Source organism: Aquarana catesbeiana, linkage group LG04 (genome assembly GCF_042186555.1).
Source record: "Aquarana catesbeiana isolate 2022-GZ linkage group LG04, ASM4218655v1, whole genome shotgun sequence".
Lineage (NCBI taxonomy): Eukaryota > Metazoa > Chordata > Amphibia > Anura > Ranidae > Aquarana > Aquarana catesbeiana.
This window is the reverse complement of record NC_133327.1, coordinates 433,182,489-433,200,684: the sequence shown is the minus strand read 5'-3', so window position 1 is coordinate 433,200,684 and position 18,196 is coordinate 433,182,489. Positions and strand designations below refer to the sequence as shown.

General features: G+C 43.6%; 1 protein-coding gene across 4 annotated transcripts in view; it reads right to left on the bottom strand.

Annotated features, from left to right (window-relative positions):
• Window positions 1-18,196, bottom strand: part of SYTL3 (synaptotagmin like 3) — a 142,858-nt gene that overhangs the window by 109,802 nt on the left and 14,860 nt on the right. The window contains exon 1 of one of the 4 annotated variants that reach the window (XM_073627402.1): window positions 7,156-7,358. The exons of the other annotated variants lie outside the window; for them this stretch is intronic. The gene's annotated coding sequence lies outside the window, so the exon portion shown is untranslated. Of the gene's footprint in view, window positions 1-7,155; window positions 7,359-18,196 lie in introns of those variants that run through there. 4 annotated transcript variants of the gene reach the window in all.

The following is an 18,196-nucleotide window of genomic DNA, read 5'->3' as shown; positions in this document are numbered from 1 at the left end:
CAACTAACCTATTTACATCTAGTGCACTAGAGGGTGCTACAGGGGGGTGGGGGTGAGTGCTGGACAGGGAAATAGCAATGGTAATGGAAGAGTGAGGTATGGGAAAGGGTGATTGAAGAGACCATAGATAGCTCCCAGATTACCAAGTAGGAAGAAGGTCAATATTAAAGCCTGAAGGGAAAAAGTGTGCAGACTAGGGATGACAGAACATTTGGTATTTGTACACAATATTAGTGATCTTAGCTTAATTTTTCATGTAACATGCCAAGGGTAATTACATAGTACATAGTTACATAGTTAGGTTACATAAGCCCATCTAGTTCAACCAACAGAAAAATAAACAAATGGAAAGTTGGATTGGAGTTCTTTAGTGGTAGGTTATGGCAGGAGCAAGAAATATACAGCTAAATGTAAAAAATTATGTATTTTTACTATTTTTTGTCAGTTTTCAGGAGATGTTCAATACTATTTACCACCAAAAGAAAGCCTAATTTGTCCTAACCCCCCCCCCCCCAAAAAAAAACAAGGTATAATTCATAGGTAATAACACCAGAGATTGTTGATCCAGGGATTGGGAAGGATATTTTTCCCCCACTGGAGTAATTTTGATAATGCTTTAGAGATGTGTTTGCCTTCTGGATCAACTGGGGGTATAGGATTGTGTATATGGAGAGTTTCTATAGTTTACATGGTTTACATAGTATGTTTTTTGTTGTTTGTACCTGTAGTTAAGGCCCAGAAGCAATAATGCTCATTTTGCTTTTTTGCTCAACCTAAAACATACTAACACTGACAGTAATTTGTAAAAAATAGCTTTTTAAGAAAATCCTACCTAAAATACACTGACCCTTAACCCTGGCCTTTGAACCTGACACATATCTAGTTCAAAGCATGATCTACCTATTTCTTTATTTAATTATTATTATTTTTTTATTATTATTATTATTTACACACATTTGTTTACATTTTTTACATCTAGCAAGGAGAAAAAGATACAAAGCATCTTTTTCTCCATTCAAAAGGATAAATAATGCAGGGGTGGTCTGCACAGTGACTGATCACTGTGATAGCCAATCAGAGGCTATCACAGTGAGCAGGTGATCATGCTCCCTGGTTCCTGATCATTAGTATGGGACCTGGGGCTCTTGGCGAGTGTATATGCGGCCTAATGGAAGAAGATTTGCTTAAGTATATGTGTACATGTGGTGGGAAGGGGGTTACTAATAACCTGAAAGCGAATAACTCAACACCACGTTCACTTTGTGAACCACATATGTATTTATAGATAGTGATCATATCCCCCCTTATTGCTTTTTCTTAAGAGAGAATAAATTCAGTTCAGCTAATTTTAACTCTTAGCTGAACTACTCTGTGCTTCTTATCAGTTTGATTGACCTTCCCTGCTCTTTTTCCAGTTCTCCAATATCCTTTTTAAATGAACTGGTGCTCAAAACTAAACTGCATATTCCAGATGAGGTCTTACCAATGTACAATGTCAAAATTATGTCTTTATCTCTGAAGCCTATACCTCTTTTAATACAAGAAGGTATTTTGCTAATTTTAGAAATTGCTGCTTAGCATTGCATGCTATTATTAATTCTATAATTTACCAGAACACCCAGATTCTTCTCCACCATAGACCCCCCCAGCTGTTCTCCTCCTAGTATGTATGATGCATAATTCTTGATTTATTCTTTGCTTTATAAAGAGTTGAGCTCTTATAGGCCTAAGGCCTTACCTATTGTTTGCTTCACCGCAGAAAGGACAGGTTGAATATATTTATATTGTATTTTGTGTAGATCCAGGAGTCTGAGCAAGTGATATTTAACAGGGAAGTTAAGTAACTTTACTATCATCTGAAAAAATCAGCACAAAACTGTTGGACTATCGGTCAGGAGCAGCAGACATGGTAAAAAGTACCCATCTGCCCTTACCCCCAAGAACACAAAGGGGAATGTCCTGTGACATATCTAGGGATGCTAGCTGGAGCTAACTACCAGTGTGTGACACGTTATAAATTTTATATGGTCACTGAACTGCTCTGCTGAACACTATCCCATAAAGAACAACATAAATGCTGAACGTACCTATAGTATGGCAAAGTTGTATAGGCTCCTCTTCTGTACTGAAGTTGCCTGTATGTACCTAAAGTACACTTTTGCTATTGATTAGAGCAGGGGTAGGCAACCTTTTAGGGATTGAGATCTACATGACAACATGGAGGAAAAAAAAAATCTCTGGGGGGGTTTGGCACGTTTAAAAAAAAAAATCTATCAAACCCCCAATAACAAGATGGCATGAAGAACATATAGTGGGTCACAGCCCCCTGCACATCACACCACATCACCCCCCACAGTAGTGTACTGTGCCCCCCCTCCAAAGAGCAGTGTCTTCTGCCCTCTTCACATTACCCCCCTCTGTAGGGTTCTCTGCCCCTCTGCCCTCCCACACACAGCTCTACATCCACTCCTGGCATGCCTCTCCCAGCTCTCCCGACTGTGCCTGTCACTCACTGACACCTGGTGGATCCCTCCTGAAGACTTGCCCAGAAGTGCTCATCACTATCCTCTCCTGCTCCTGTTTAGAACACCCACTGGGTTGTGTGGGGTTCCTTCACAGCTTTGAGCCCCTGGCCCAAGGTCACCCCCCCCCAGACTGGGGGGCTCCCTCCAAGGCCCCGACATGCCTAATACTCCATCTCTCAGTTCTTCCACCCAAACAACTCCTCGCCAGCTGGGATGACCCAAGGTATTTAAGGAGGCCTGCCATCTACCAATCCTAATTGGGGATTGGTCAGGGCTCCTTACCACACCCCAGACAGCTCCACCTCTATTCCCCTTCTCTGCCTCTCAAATCTTCTAAAGGCCTGAGGGAGGTAACCAAAAGGTGATGTAATCTGTGAGTCACCAGCCTACACTAAACCACTTTCTAGATCAAAACAAACAGGCCTAGCTTTGAGCTAGGCTTGCCTAAATTTACCTGTACTGGCCAAAAAACTAACTCTAGCAGCTACCTAAGATAGAGGGTGCTACACTCACCCCTACCAGAAATCAGCTGGGCCCTCAGCGGAGAGAATTTGAAAAAATATGGCTCCTGGGCCCAGGAGCAAGGGCATCCAATAAAATAAGTTGGAAGTATTTACATCTGTACAGAATGAATATGGCACTCCTAACCACAGGTCCCTGCAACTAACATATACACATTTTGAGCCAGAGCATCTTTCCCATGGAAAAGATACTCTGCTCACTGGAATTCTTCTCTTCGTCTTTCCAGGAAGATGGAGATGGACAACTGCCCCATCCCTGAGGATCCTAAAAGAAGACAAAAGAACACATCCTACACTTACACCTAACTTTACACTGTACACGACCTCCGCTGAAAGGGGCTTAGCATCCTATCAGCAGAGAATATTGAGCAACAAAGCACACACATTTTCCGTGTCTTGTTCTGTCAGAAGGGGGTTATAACCAAACAGCAGAAAAATAAAAAAAAAAACATATGTACAGGAAATAATGAACAGTCCTCTATAGAATTCCTGATGGGCTTGGCTCCTCCCCGAACAAACAGGTTCCTAAAGACGTAAAACAGGAACAACTTCACCCAAGTGTCCCTGCAACAGGCAGTCCTGTCGGGCACATAGGGCGGCAGGCTAGTTTGTTCCTGCAAAATCATGGAGAAAGAAAGAACACACGCAGCAACTTTCCTGCAGTCAATGCGGCCCGTTCTATGAATCATGTGGCTCCCCACTATCCTCCTATGCATAAAACTGAGGGTCAGGCAAGCTTCTCTGGCTCCCTTCTTCTTCCTCTCTGAAGACTGAGTAATTTTGCTTGGCCGACCCGCCCTGAACACAAGTACCCGGTCTCTGTAGATCCAGCTCCCAAGCTTCCATTCCTCCCAAATGTCTTTAAAGTGGGCCCAGACCTCACTGTCGGGCACCCGCAATGGCTTGGGAACGTGTAGTTCGTCCTCCCACTCTTACCGGGAGTTCTCAACAACGTCCATAATCTGGGGAGGGACATATGGAAAGTTCAGGCCCCACTCCAGAGCCACCCATCTCTGCACTTCTCATTGAAACCGAGAGAATCTTGGTAATTCTCTAGGATTCCCTGTTCCCTGGAGAATGCAGGCATCTGGGGCCCTCATGGCCCACTGATGGTAGGCGGGCGCTCTGGTCTGGGTAATAGAAGGCCTGTTGAATAAAAGTTGCCTGGTATTTGTCAGGGTTCCTGCAGTTTGCTCAGGTCCCGCTGCTGGCTCTGGTCCATCTCCTCCCTCAAGGACTTGGGATTCCTTGGTCTCCCACTCCTCTTCGGATCTGTCACTGGTTGATGACCACTCCGCCAACCTCTCTAGAGACCCAAACTCGGCCTGCACTCTGGGGGAACCCAAATCAATGACCCAGCCCTCGCTTACCTCAGCCAGCTCACCTGGAGGCACACCTGCCTCTGGTAATGGCTCCTTCCGGACAGGTATAGCAAGAGACTTAGAGCTGGCTGGCTCTTCAGGAATGTCATCTGGGTCCTGCATAGCAGTATTTACAGTCGCCAGGCCCCTGGCCAGGCCACAGGTCACGGCAGTCTCTCCCTCACATATGTTCTCTGTGTGCACGAAACGGAGGAGTCGCCAGGCTGCAACGTCCCTCCGCCTTTAGGGGGTGATCTTTGGCCCTCCCCAGCCTTCCAAGTCTTCCGCAGCTTTAGTGTACAAAGTCCTCATAACAGGTTCAAACTGTAATGCTGTGGCTCCTGCTGAACGGGTCACAGTAGGGTGAGTGGCTCCCCACAATGGCCGTTGTGTAAGGACACTCTGGACAGAGTTGTCCAGAGCCAGCCTATACTAAACCACTCCCCAGCCCCCAGATCAAAACAAACAGCCTAAATTTACCTGCACTGGCCAAAAAAATAACTCTAGCACCTACCTAAGGTAGAGGGTGCTACACTGGTCAAAGTGAATCTGTCACTCTGAGGCAAGATTACATTTTTAGAAGGAAACTTAACACAATGTGGATAATTATGCTGCTATTGCTAAGGAATCAAAATAGAAGATAATTATTTTGTTTTGCTTTTTTTTTTTTCTTTTTTGGCACTTGTAAAATCTTAGTTCCTATAGCAGAAAGCAGCATACCACAGAATGCTTTTACCACTGCTCTGTGCAATGATGATGAATGCTTCAATAACAATAGTGAGTTGGTGGAAAGTGTCAGTGCAAAGCCTAAATTTATTCTACTAAAGTCACTATTTGCATATTAAAGAACTCCGGGGCTCTTAGACCACCCTAATAGAGATATAAAGGGATTGGAAACTCCTCTTGGTGTCTAATTTACAGCCCTGGCTTTATTCTACCAATTATAAGATCATGGTAAAATTACTTAGGCCTTACTCACACAGCCATAAAAAATGCATTTACAAGAGTTTTTTATTTATTGGTCTGAACGCAGCTGAAATGTTTTCAATGGAGACAATTACACAGGTGCATAAACATGCATAAACATGCTCAGTAAATGTTTACATTCAGATCTGTAACACAAAATCCAAAAATCTGTATCTGGGGACATACTGTATGTATGTGCGTATGCCAGATGTAGTATTTGGGAAGAAAAAAAATAACAGGACAATTTTACACAAGTATTTACTGAGCATTACGCAAGAACTTTTGTGCTAGAGAAAAACAAAGGTAATAAGGTCAGTAAAATTTTCGCACCCATGTGAATGTAGTCTAAAATGGAGTTCACACTTAATGTCATCAACATAGGAAGCCACGTTTCCAATTAAATTACACTCTTGTAAACAAAAGAAAAAAGCTATAATTTTCCATTAATTATTCAGAGGAAGAATAGTTAATTGTCCTATAGCCTGAAACAAGTATAACTGCTTTCTGTTTCACACAGATAAGCAGCTATAAGCTATTATTTAGCTGCTACTTATTAAACAAGATAGGAGCCAATATATAAATCATAGATTGGTGGCCATTATGTGGCAGGATGTTACTTGAAACAAAAAAACTGTAAAATATTCTGATCTGTTCATATTCTATTAGCAAAGCTACCAAAACACTGTTGCATGAAAATATTTATTAACTAAATAATAAATAGATCAGATTGATTACATTAGCTTTTTCTCCTTGTATACTGTGAATTATTTTTGAAATTTCTAGTTCAACAGCTGTATCATATACATGTTAAGAAAAGGATTTTTGTTCATTTAGCAAAGGTAATAGAAGTGATTTTCCTTTTTTTTTTTTTTCCGTTTCAATAATCAAATGAAAAAAATATGTTTTGGTAAGCAAGACATGCAGAAAATACTGATATGCCCTTAAAGACATTGATAAATTTAAAAAATAGTACAAATGTTTTTTATATATTTTTTTTCTTTGTTTATTATGGTCAGGACTATAACAAAATAATAATATTGTGTCGGTTTTATTGCCAGCTCTTTTGTAACTTATTTTGCAATAAAATATTTGAATAAGAAAAAATAATATTGTGTGCATGACTCTATTTCTAGTTGTAAAAAATGAATGAAACAACCTGAATATTGTTTTGAAAAAACTGTTGCATGCAAATCCGCACACCCTGATCTAACCAAAGCATTTGGGAAGTGACCAAGAACCTTTCTTCCCAATGTATAAGTAATTTGCTGTGTTTCTACCATGGCTTGTCAGAGGCAATTGTGTCTGATAATTGTACCTGATTCACAACTGCTGCATTTAAGGTGTTTATGAACATGCCATGTTACAAAAGATCTGTTCCACCCGTCTTCCAGCGAGTAAGCTAAAAGCATAGTGTACACTTCAGCAGCTGTATTAAACATTGCTGATAGATATTAGAAGAAGAAACTAGTAAACTTTATCCTGCAGCTGCAGGTAACACCATGTTCCAGTACTAGCTGTAGTCCCTGCAGTGCTGCTGATGAAGGGGAGACTTAAAATGTTTTTGGATATCTACTCTACAAAATTGTGACATCATTAAAACAAAAAATATTTGGACCTGGCCAAATATGCATATCAAACACTATGGTTGTGAACCAGGATGAACTGGACACTTGCAAGTGTGAGGTCCATATGAAAAAAAGATGACAAATGGTCATCTTTTTTTGACCAGTTAATCCATAAAATAAATATCTTATGCATCAAAATGTTGCAAATGACTCTTACCCTGCATCAGTTCAAAAATACTGCAATGTGTTGCTCAGTTTACAGAAAGGAAAATACCCTCTTGGCAGCAGTCTGGGGTTTCTTGCAAAAACTATCCATATTACTCTGTTCTCTCCATGCTGCATTTTCTTCTGATAAGTAAAATTTCTTTTAGCAGGGTTTCTGTGCTGTTCACAGTAACAGTCTCAGTAAAAATAACCCACATTTTTATGATTGCAAACCAAAGGAAAATAAGAGGGAAGTAGTGGCATGCTGCTACTTATTACATTATATTATGGCAGGTTTGCAATATCTCTCTGTACTTCCTGGCAATTACACAGAAAATGTGAAAGTATCTTTCTTAAAAATTAGTTGGGTAATATTTCTACAATGAATATCCTTACACTTCCTTAGCCCAGACTATTTGTTTTGCTGTCTGTGTCCCTCCACAGTAAGGGGAACTCCCATTGGAAGAATACCCATCACTTCTTGTTTTGATGGTCACTGTAAAATTTCAGATTGCCTATCATTTTATGTCCCAGTCACAGTGGTCACCAAGGACAGAAATTCCCCCCAGTGGGAACACAGGCAGCATTCTAATGCCCTGTACACACGGTCAGACATTGATCGGACATTCCAACAACAAAATTCATGGATTTTTTCCGACGGATGTTAGCTCAAACTTGTCTTGCATACACACGGTCACTAGGGATGAGCTTCACGGTTCGACTCGAACATCGGCTGTTCGATCGTTCGCCGAATTGCGAACGATATGGGCCGTTCGCGCCAAATTCGTGTGGCGCGTCACGGCCCATAGTTCACTGCAGCATCGCAGTGCATTGGTGGCTGATGATTTGCCAAGCATGCACTATGACCCGCATGCTTGGCCAATCACAGTGCCGTCAGTAGAGAGAGCTGTAATTGGCCAAAGCCAGGGTGGCTTTGGCCAATTATGGCTCAGGGGGTTTAGAACACGCCCCACACTATATAAGGCCATGTGTCCTGTGAGATGACAGGTACCTGATGCCGGTCTTTGATTGGCTGAGAGGAAGCTTGGGGAGTGCTTTGCACAGATGGTCTGTGTTATGGTAGACACGGTTTCCTGTCTCTGATTGGCCGAGTAGCGGCCATGAGACAAGAGTCACACAGCTGACTACTATTAGATGTATTATTATGGCTATATGTACAGCGTGGTTTCAGATATCCAGCTATATGCCCCTGTAGATGGACAATCGTCCGAAACATGTCGGGTTGCTGACTGCTGTTACTCTGTTACCACGCTAATTTCCAATCCTATTTTTATTTCAACTTGTGATCACTTGTTCAACTTTTTTATCTGATGCTTGTGAAACGTCTGCTGTACCGCTGATGATTTCAAATAAACCTGCTTTTATCGGTTCATGCACCATGTGGAGATTCCCTTTTTTTCCCTATGTGGATGACATTGTGACGTGGTGAGAACTACATCCTTTCGGCCACCAGCGTATTGGGAGAGGTGAATCCATCCATCCATCCATCTGATGACCTACAGTCTACCTTGTCTCCGAAGTCGCTGTGTATGCAATTTCCGGTACTGTCCATTGGCACGCCTCACCGAGTTTCCAGTGAACATCCATAGGATCATCTGGATCCACAAGCCCTTATGACACCCCGCCGCACGGTGAGAGTGTCCATCCCTTCTGGTAAGCGCATCCACCTTACTATTTCTATATGAAATCTGTATGCAGGAAGATTGCCCACCAGATGTAACAATCACTACGGGATCTCATCAGTGCCACAGTTTGCACAGCGTTATCGCTAGAGTTTTTATGTATGGACTTTATTCCTTTATATACCACTATACACTGCTGTGATGTAGGGTGATATATATTATTCTAATTAGATGATTCATGTGTGTAGACACTGCACTTTGTTTATTTTCACTTATATTTTTTGAATCACCATCACATTTTTTCAGATGAACATCCTTATTACTACCTCTGCACAGTGTTCAGCTAAAGCTACAAGTTAGTGTAGTGCGTCCTCCTCACAGTGTTCAGCTAAAACTACAAGTTAGTGTAGTGTGACCTCTGCACAGTGTTCAGCTAAAGCTACCTGTAGAAGGTTGGTGGTGTTTTCCTGATCCTATCACTACCGCAGGCAGCTAAATAAGCTACAAGTTAGTTTTTTGCGAGCTCTGCACAGTGTTCACCTAAAGCTACCTGTAGAAGGTTGGTGGTGTTTTGGTGTTTTCCTGATCCTATCACTACTGCAGGCAGCTAAATAAATATATTTTTATATTTATATATATATATATATATATATATATATATATATATATATCCCAGCTTAGTGCAGCTACAGGCCATTAGTATGTCTGGAAGGCCAACAAGGAGAGGCAGACAGTCAAAAGACAATAAAAGAAGGGCAAGCAGGCTCTGTGTCTAGAGGCAACAGTGCTGGTCGTGGTGACGGTGCATCCTCATCAGCACATGGCCGTGCGGCGTCGTTGGCAAGCGTATCTAAAAGACCCACACCAAAGAACAAAGAGGACCTCTCATTGCTCCTCATCAGCTGAGATCTCCAACCCCACTATACCTTCAGTCCTCTCTGAGACCTGCACTGAGAGGAATGAAGGTGTAGAATTAGGTGTGTCACAGCCAAGTACTTGTGGGCAATCTGCTTTCGGTACACCGACGTCAGATTGTACAAGGCAAATTTCCCTGCCCCAGCTGCTGCACCGCCGAAAGAAGTTCGCTCACAGCCATCCACATGCCCAGCGGTTGAATGCTAGCTTGGCAAAATGCTAGCACTTCAACTGCTGCCTTTTCAATTGGTAGACTCTGCCCCCTTCCGTGAGTTTGTGGAATGTGCGGTTCCTCAGTGGCAGGTACCCAAACACCACTTTTTCTCACGGAAGGCGATTCCGGCTCTCTACCGGCATGTGGAAGGCAATGTTTTGGCCTCGCTGGACAGGGTGGTCAGCGGTAAGGTGCATATTACCGCTGACTCATGGTCCAGCAGGCATGGACAGGGACGTTACCTAAGTTTCACCGCGCATTGGGTGACTCTGCTGGCAGCTGGGAAGGATGCAGGACAAGGTGCAGTAGTGTTGGAGGTTGTTCCGCCACCACGCCTCCAAAATGCCACTACTAATGATTGTGACACACCTCTCTTCTCCACCCCCTCCTCTTCTTCTTCCTCCATGGCCTCTTCCTGTGCTTGGTCCTCGGAACCAGCGGTGCTCCGTAGCCGTTCAAGGGGCTACGCAAGTATGCAGGCCAAAAGATGCCATGCGGTGCTTGAGCTGGTGTGCTTGGGGGACAGGAGCCACACTGGGGCAGAGGTTCTGTCAGCTCTGCAGGGGCAGGTTCAGAGGTGGTTGATGCCACGTCAACTTAAGGCAGGAATGGTGGTTTGCGACAATGGCACCAACCTCCTCTCTGCCCTCCGACAGAGACAACTGACCCATGTGCCCTGTTTGGCTCATGTCCTTAACTTGGTGGTGCAGCAGTTCTTGGGCAGGTACCCGGGCTTACAGGATGTCCTGAGGCAGGCTAGGAAAGTCTGTGTGCATTTCCGCCGGTCATATAATGCCAGTGCTCGGCTGGCAGACCTCCAAAAGGAGTTTAACCTGCCCAAGAGCCGCCTAATCTGTGACATGCCCACCAGGTGGAACTCAACGTTGGCCATGCTGCAGCGGCTGCACACGCAGCAGAGGGCCATCAGTGAGTACCTGTGCGACTATGGCACCAGGACAGGGTCAGGGGAGCTTGTTTTTTTTTTCCCCACGCCAGTGGGCCATGATCAGGGATGCATGCACTGTCCTGTCACCATTTGAAGAGGCCACGAGGATGGTGAACAGTGACAGTGCATGCATCAGTGACACTGTCCCCCTTGTCCACCTGTTGGAGCACACGCTGCGTGGAATAATGGACAGGGCACTTGAGGCAGAATAGAGGCAGGAAGAGGAGGACTTCCTTAGCTCTCAAGGCCCCCTTTATCCAGACAGTGTTCCTGCGTGCACGCCGATCACACAGGAAGAGGACGAGGAGGAGGAGGATTGTGTCAGTATGGAGGTGGAGCCTGGCACTCAGCATCAGCAGCAGTCTTTAAGGGATCAGTCCCAAGAAACACATGGACTTGTACGTGGCTGGGAGGAGGTGGCTGCGGACCATGTCATCCTTAGTGACCCAGAGGACTCCGGACCGAATGCCTCAGCAAACCTACGCTGCATGGCCTCCCTGATCCTGCAAAGCCTGCGTAAGGATCCTCATATTCGTGGTATCAAGGAGAAGGACCAATACTGGCTGGCAACCCTCCTTGATCCACATTACAAGGGTAAGGTTGCAGACCTTATCTTGCTGTCGCAGAGGGAGAAGAGGATGAAACATCTTCGGGAGGCCTTGCAGAAAGGTCTGTGCAACACGTTCCCAGAGACTGGGAGGTTACAAACTACTGTTTCTGGACAACGTGTTGCTGAGGCTTCGGTCAGTCAAAGAAGGAGTGGTGGAGAAGGTGACCGTCTGACTGATGCGTTCAGACAATTTTTTAGTCCGCAGCCCCAAGGTATGATCGGTTCCAGCAACCATCGCCAGTGCCTGTTTTACATGGTGCAGGAATATCTAGGGGCAAGATCTGACTTGGACACCTTTCCCACCGAAAATCCTCTGGGTTACTGGGTCTTGAGGATGGATCACTGGCCAGAGCTTGCACAGTATGCAATTAAGCTACTGGCCTGTCCTGCATACAGCGTTCTTTCAGAACGCACATTCAGTGCTGCTGGAGGCTTTGTAACTGATCACAGGGTGCGTCTGTCCACCGACTCAGTCAATCGACTGACCTTCATAAAAATGAATCAGTCTTGGATCACCACCAGCTATCAAGCACCTGATGCTGATGTAACCGAATTATTTTTTTTGAAATCTCAGATCCCTTTAAAGACTGCCTATGCTGATGCTGAGTGACTATCCTGAGTAATTATCCTCTTCCTCCTCAATGATCACGCTGATAGCTTGTAAGAACATTTTTGGTTCTGGGCGCCGCCACCAGTGCCTAAGGCCCAATTTTTCTGCCCCTGTTTAACAGGGGCGTGTAATTACAATTTTTGATGCAATACTTTGCAGCGGGGCTCGTTCCTGCATTCCAACTAGAGTATCTGTGAGGGGTTGCAGTGTTGTGGCACCAGCACCAGTGCCTAAGGCCCAATTTTTCTGCCCCTGTTTAACAGGGGAGTGTAGTTACAATTTTTGATGCAATACTTTGCAGCAGGGCTCGTTTCTGCGTTCCAACTAGAGTATCTGTGAGTGGTTGCAGTGTTGTGGCACCAGTACCAGTGCCTAAGGCCCAATTTTTCAGCCCCTGTTTAACAGGGGCGTGTAATTACAATTTTTGAGGCAATACTTTGCAGCAGAGCTCGTTCCTGCGTTCCAACTAGAGTATCTGTGAGGGGTTGCAGTGTTGTGGCACCAGCACCAGTGCCTAAGGCCCAATTTTTCAGCCCCTGTTCAACAGGGGCATGTAATTACAATTCTTGATCTAATATTTCACAGCAGGGCCCTGTGAAGGCTTACAGTGTTGTGGCCATAACAACACCTAAGGCCCAAATTTCTGCTGAGTATATAGGGCAGGCCCCTACTTTCAAACATCCAACTTACAAACGACTCCTACTTGCAAACGGAAGGAGACAACAGGAAGTGAGATGAAATCTACCCCTAGGAAGGGAAATTCTCTTCTGTAAGAGTTAATATGGAAAAAACATTTCTTCTTTCCACTGATGCTTTATCACCAATTCTTGTTTCACAAAAAACCCCAAATTTTCAAAAAACATTTGTCATTGGGACAAAAAGTGAGGTGAAATCTTCTGAAGAGGAGCACAGACAGCAAAACAAATGTCACAGGGGTGATAACCCTTCCCTATGTTTTCCAAAAAGCTTAAAAATTTTGGCTGGAGCTAAACATGTTAAAAATGTACCAGTTCAAAATTACAAACAGATTCTACTTAACAACAAACCAACAGTCCCTGTCTTGTTTGCACCGCCTGTATACTGCTGTTCAGAGTACAGAGCCTGTATACTGCTGTTTCCTTTTTTTAATTTGGGTGCGGGGTTCCCCTTAATATCCACACAAGACCCAAAGGGCCTGGTAATGGACTGGGGGGTACCCATGCCGTTTGTCTCACTGATTTTCATCCATATTGCCAGGACCCGACATTACATTAAAGCCGCAAGCAGTTTTAAATGACTTTTTTTCCTTTAAAAATGACATTTTGTGCAGGGACTGTCTTAAGCACAGGAAACACGCGCCACTTTACAGGCATACTACAGACACCCCCCAGGTACGATATTTAAAGGAATATTTCAATTTTTTTTTTTTTTTTACTTTAAGCATTATTAAAATCACTGCTCCCGAAAAAACGGCCGTTTTTAAAAGTTTTTTTTGCATTGATACATGTCCCCTGGGGCAGGACCTGGGTCCCCAAACCCTTTTTAGTACAATACCAAGCAAATTAGCCTTTAAAATGAGCACTTTTGAGTTCGAACATTCGAGTCCCATAGACATCAATGGGGTTCTAACGTTTGTGCGAATTTTCGGTCCGTTCGCAGGTTCTGGTGCGAACCGAACCGGGGGGGTGTTCGGCTCATCAACGGTCACACAAAGTTGTCAGAAAATCCGATTGTTCTAAACGCGGTGACGTAAAACACGTACGTCGGGACTATAAATGGGGCAGTAGCCAATAGCTTTCATCTCTTAATTTATTCTGAGCATGCGTGGCACTTTGTGCGTCGGATTTGTGTACACACGATCGGAATTTCCGAGAACGGATTTTGTTGTCGGAAGATTTTATAGCAAGCTCTCAAACTTTGTGTGTCGGAAATTCCGATGGAAAATGTGTGATGGAGCCCACACACGGTCGGAATTTCCGACAACAAGGTCCTATCACACATTTTTTGTCGAAAATCCGAAAAGTAATTTCTACTCACTTTTGAGAGGTTTACTTTTGTTTCCTGTAAAAAACTGGTAGAGTTTTAAATCCATTCGTACGCCAATATATACATATTTCAACCTTTTTTAAAACTTTGGACAATATATATTTATATCTATATATATATATAAAGTAGAGTTAAACGCTCAGATTTTTTCATGTAATACTTATGCCGCAAACACACGATTGAATATTCCAACAACGAAGTCCTGGGATTTATTTCCGACAGATGTTGGCTCAAGCTTGTCTTGCATACACACGGTTGCACAAATGTTGTCGGAAATTCCGATCGTCAAGAACGTGCTGACGTACAACATGTACGACGGCACTATAAAGAGAAAGTTCAATAGCCAGTGCGCCACCCTTCTGCTTCTGAGATTTCATGTTAGTAGAAGTTTGGTAAGAGACGATTTGCGCTTTTCAGATCGTTACTGCTCTTCTTCTTACTGCTCTTCTACTGTGCTTGTGCGTTCGTATCTGGTTTTCAGTGCATGTAGTCAGTTCATATCTGGTTTTCAGTGCGTATTTTTATATTATGTATTTGATTATCAGTGCGTTCTTGTCCGCTCGTTTCTGAATTTCAGCTTGCTCTTCTCAGGCCTTTCTGATTTTCAGTGCATTCTGTTAGTTTGTTCTGACCAGCCGACCATTTTGAAGCCATGTTGTGGGTACGTGGAGTTCGTGCTGTGCAGGGGCTTGGTGTTGGGGTTCTTACTTTGACCCAAGCCCAGTCCATGAACAGGGCGAGAATGAGTTCCAGCGTGACCAATTCTCACACATGCCTTTTTTTGCGGGTGATCCGTGAGAATAATCCTGATGATTTCAGGAATTATCTCCGGATGACGGACCCCATTTTTCACCGTCTGTTGACTTTGCTGTCCCCTTATATTACGAAGCAGGACACCTGCATGCGACAAGCCATCACTCCCGAGCAGAGGCTCATCGCCACCTTGCGCTACTTGGCAACGGGGAGAAGTCTGCAGGACATCAAGTTCTCGACAGGCATCTCCCCCCAGGCTCTGGGGATCATTATTCCAGAGACTTGTTCTGCCATCATTCAGGTCCTGCAGAAGGACTATAGTAAGGTAAGATTTCTCCTTTAACATCACATTATATGTATTTAAATAAATGTATTTTTTAAAAAAATTTGTATTTTAAACTGAAAAATATTTCATTTGATTTACTGCTTGAGTTTCTTTTAGCTGTCTCCTAGGTTCTCCAGTGGGATTTTTGTTTTGGCCATTTTCTTCAATAGTGCAAACGTAATTTCTTGGATACATGAGGTGACAATCTCTTCTTCAGCAAACTATTATGTTGTGGGTCTGCTACACACACACCTTGTTTTTTTGTTAATGTATGTAATGCACTAATGATAAAAATATTAATCATTTTCAGCACCATGAATTAATTTTTTGGAGTGACGAAAATGGCCTGATTGATGCAAATTATAAAGCACTGTGGGTGTTATTTACTAAAGGAAAATCCACTTGAAAGTGCACTACAAGTGCACTGAAAGTGCACTCGTAGTGCAGAGTGGATTTGTATTTAGGAAATAACCCCCATTGTCACTGTAAACACCAACTTAACCACTTGCCTACCGGGCACTTAAACCCACCTCCTGCCCAGACCAATTTTCAGCTTTCAGCGCTGTCACACTTTGAATAACCCAAATTAGTGGATATTATTTGGTCTGTGTGAAAGTTAGAGAGTCTACAAGCTGTGGTGCAAATCATAAAAATTTAATCACACCTGATGTGTGACGGCCTATCTCATTTCTCGCAACCCGAACAAGCCAGGAAAATACAAATACCCCCAAATGACCCCTTTTTTGAAAGTAGACATTCCAAGGTATTTAGTAAGATGCATGGTGAGGTTTTTGATGTTGTCATTTTTTCACCACAATTCTTTGCAAAATGAAGATTTTTTTTTCCCCACAAAATTGTCATTGTAATAGGTTATTTCTCTCACATGGCATGTGTATACCACAAATGACGCTCCAAAATACATTATGCTACTCCTCCTGAGTATGGCGATACCACATGTGTGGGACTTTTTCACAGCCTGGCCAAATACAGAGACCCAATATGCAGGGAGCACCATCAGGTGTTCTAGAAGCATATATAACACATCTAATTTCTCAACCACATATTACACTTTTGAAGGCCCTGGAGCACCAGGACAATGGAAACGCCCATAAAGTGACCCCATTTTGGAAAGCTCCCCAACATATAATCTATGAGGCATAATGAGTCTTTTGAACGGTTCGTTTTTTTCCAGAAGTTTTTGGAAAATGTGGAAAAAAATTAAAACGCATTTTTTTTTACACAAAGTTGTCCATTTATAAGATATTTCCAACACATAGTATGTACATAGCATAAATGACACCCCAAAATACATTCTGCTACTCCTCCTGAGTATGGCGATACCAAATGTGTGAGACTTTTACACAGGCTGGCCACATACAGAGGCCCAATATTGAAATAGCACCATCAGGCATTCTAGGAGCATAAATTACTACTCCTCCTGAGTATGGCGATACCACATGTGTGAGACTTTTATAAAGCCTGGCCACATACAGAGGCCCAACATGCAAGGAACACCATCAGGTGTTCTAGGGACACATAGCATTGACATACCAAGAATTACACCCCAAAATACATTATGCTAAGCAAAGAGTAAACAAAAGATTACCTGTGGTTTTAGTAGCGCAGTTGTACACAGGAGGAAAGCACTGGTCCAGGCAGCAGGCAGGGACTTGGTCAGCAAAAGCGAATGCAATTTTCCAGGCAACAGGCAGGAATACTGTCCATAGTCAGTACAGGCAGCAGGCAGGGATACTGTCCATATACAGTACAGGGTCAGTGCAGGCAGAGATTGTCAGCAGTGCCAAAATATTGGTCCTGGTAGTAGGCAGGTCCATGTGGTGTGGTCAATTCATGCGACAGGCAGAGGCATGATGGCAGAGATCCTCCAGGCAGCAGGCAGAAGTAGGGCCTCGTTCAGGACAGAATGAGGACAGGGGTGGAGGCTTCTCCCACCCAAATCTCTTTGAAGCCTCCGAGTCTCCAGACCCTAATCTAGGAATGAGAAAACAAATTAAATTGTTTTCTTCATCCAGAAAAACAATTCTAGAGTCCCTCACATATGTGAGACCCCTGTGTTCTGAATCCCATTAATCTACTGGCAGGGTACAAGATCAGTCCAAGAGGCAGGCAAGAGGCATGGTCAAACAGTCCAGGGTCAGTTCCAGATCAGGCAGAGATATGTACAGAATCGGTAGGCAGAAGCGTGGTCGAATAACAGTCCAGGGTCAGTTCCAGATCAGGCAGAGATATAAACAGAATTGGTAGGCAGAAGCGTGGTCGAATAACAGTCCAGGGCCAGTTCCAGATCAGGCAGAGGTATAAACAGAATCGGTAGGCAGAAGCATGGTCGAATAACAAGCCAGGGTCAGTTACAGAGCAAGCAGAGGCATAAGGGGTGTGAAGGTAAATGGCAGGAAGTGAGGGTTATGTTTACCATACTTCACTAATAATTTAGTGAAGTATGGTAACGGCGGAAACAGTCAACTATGCAGAGGCCTGGTTGGGAAGGACATTGGGGACAATGATAAGTGGTGTCTCTTCTCAATCCTCGTTTGGTGCACACCCGGCATTTTTTCTGGCGTTTTTGGCCTGTTGGTCTGGGAGGGATTTTATCGGGAAAGTGGCATTCAGAGAGTCTGCTAATCACATCAGATCTAATATTTTCTGGAGGGCCATTTGGGTATATAAGGGCAGTGGTGATTTCCTCCTGGTAGCCAAGTAAGGGTTTGGGTCTTTCAGTGGAGTTGCGATAGATTACATGGGTGTTGTATATCGCCAAATTAAACAAATAAATTTAAACTTTTTTATACCACTGGTATGTTCATCTAATGGAAAGGAAGGGTTAGAGAATCTGGTCGTTGAAGTCGACACCCCTCATGAACATGTTGTATTTGTGGATACATGTTGGCTTTTCGATTGGGCCATTCCTCCTTGTGATCTCAGCGAATGTATTGTTGTGGATCGAAGAAAGCATGTACACATCACTTCTGTCCCTCCACTTCACAGCCAGAAT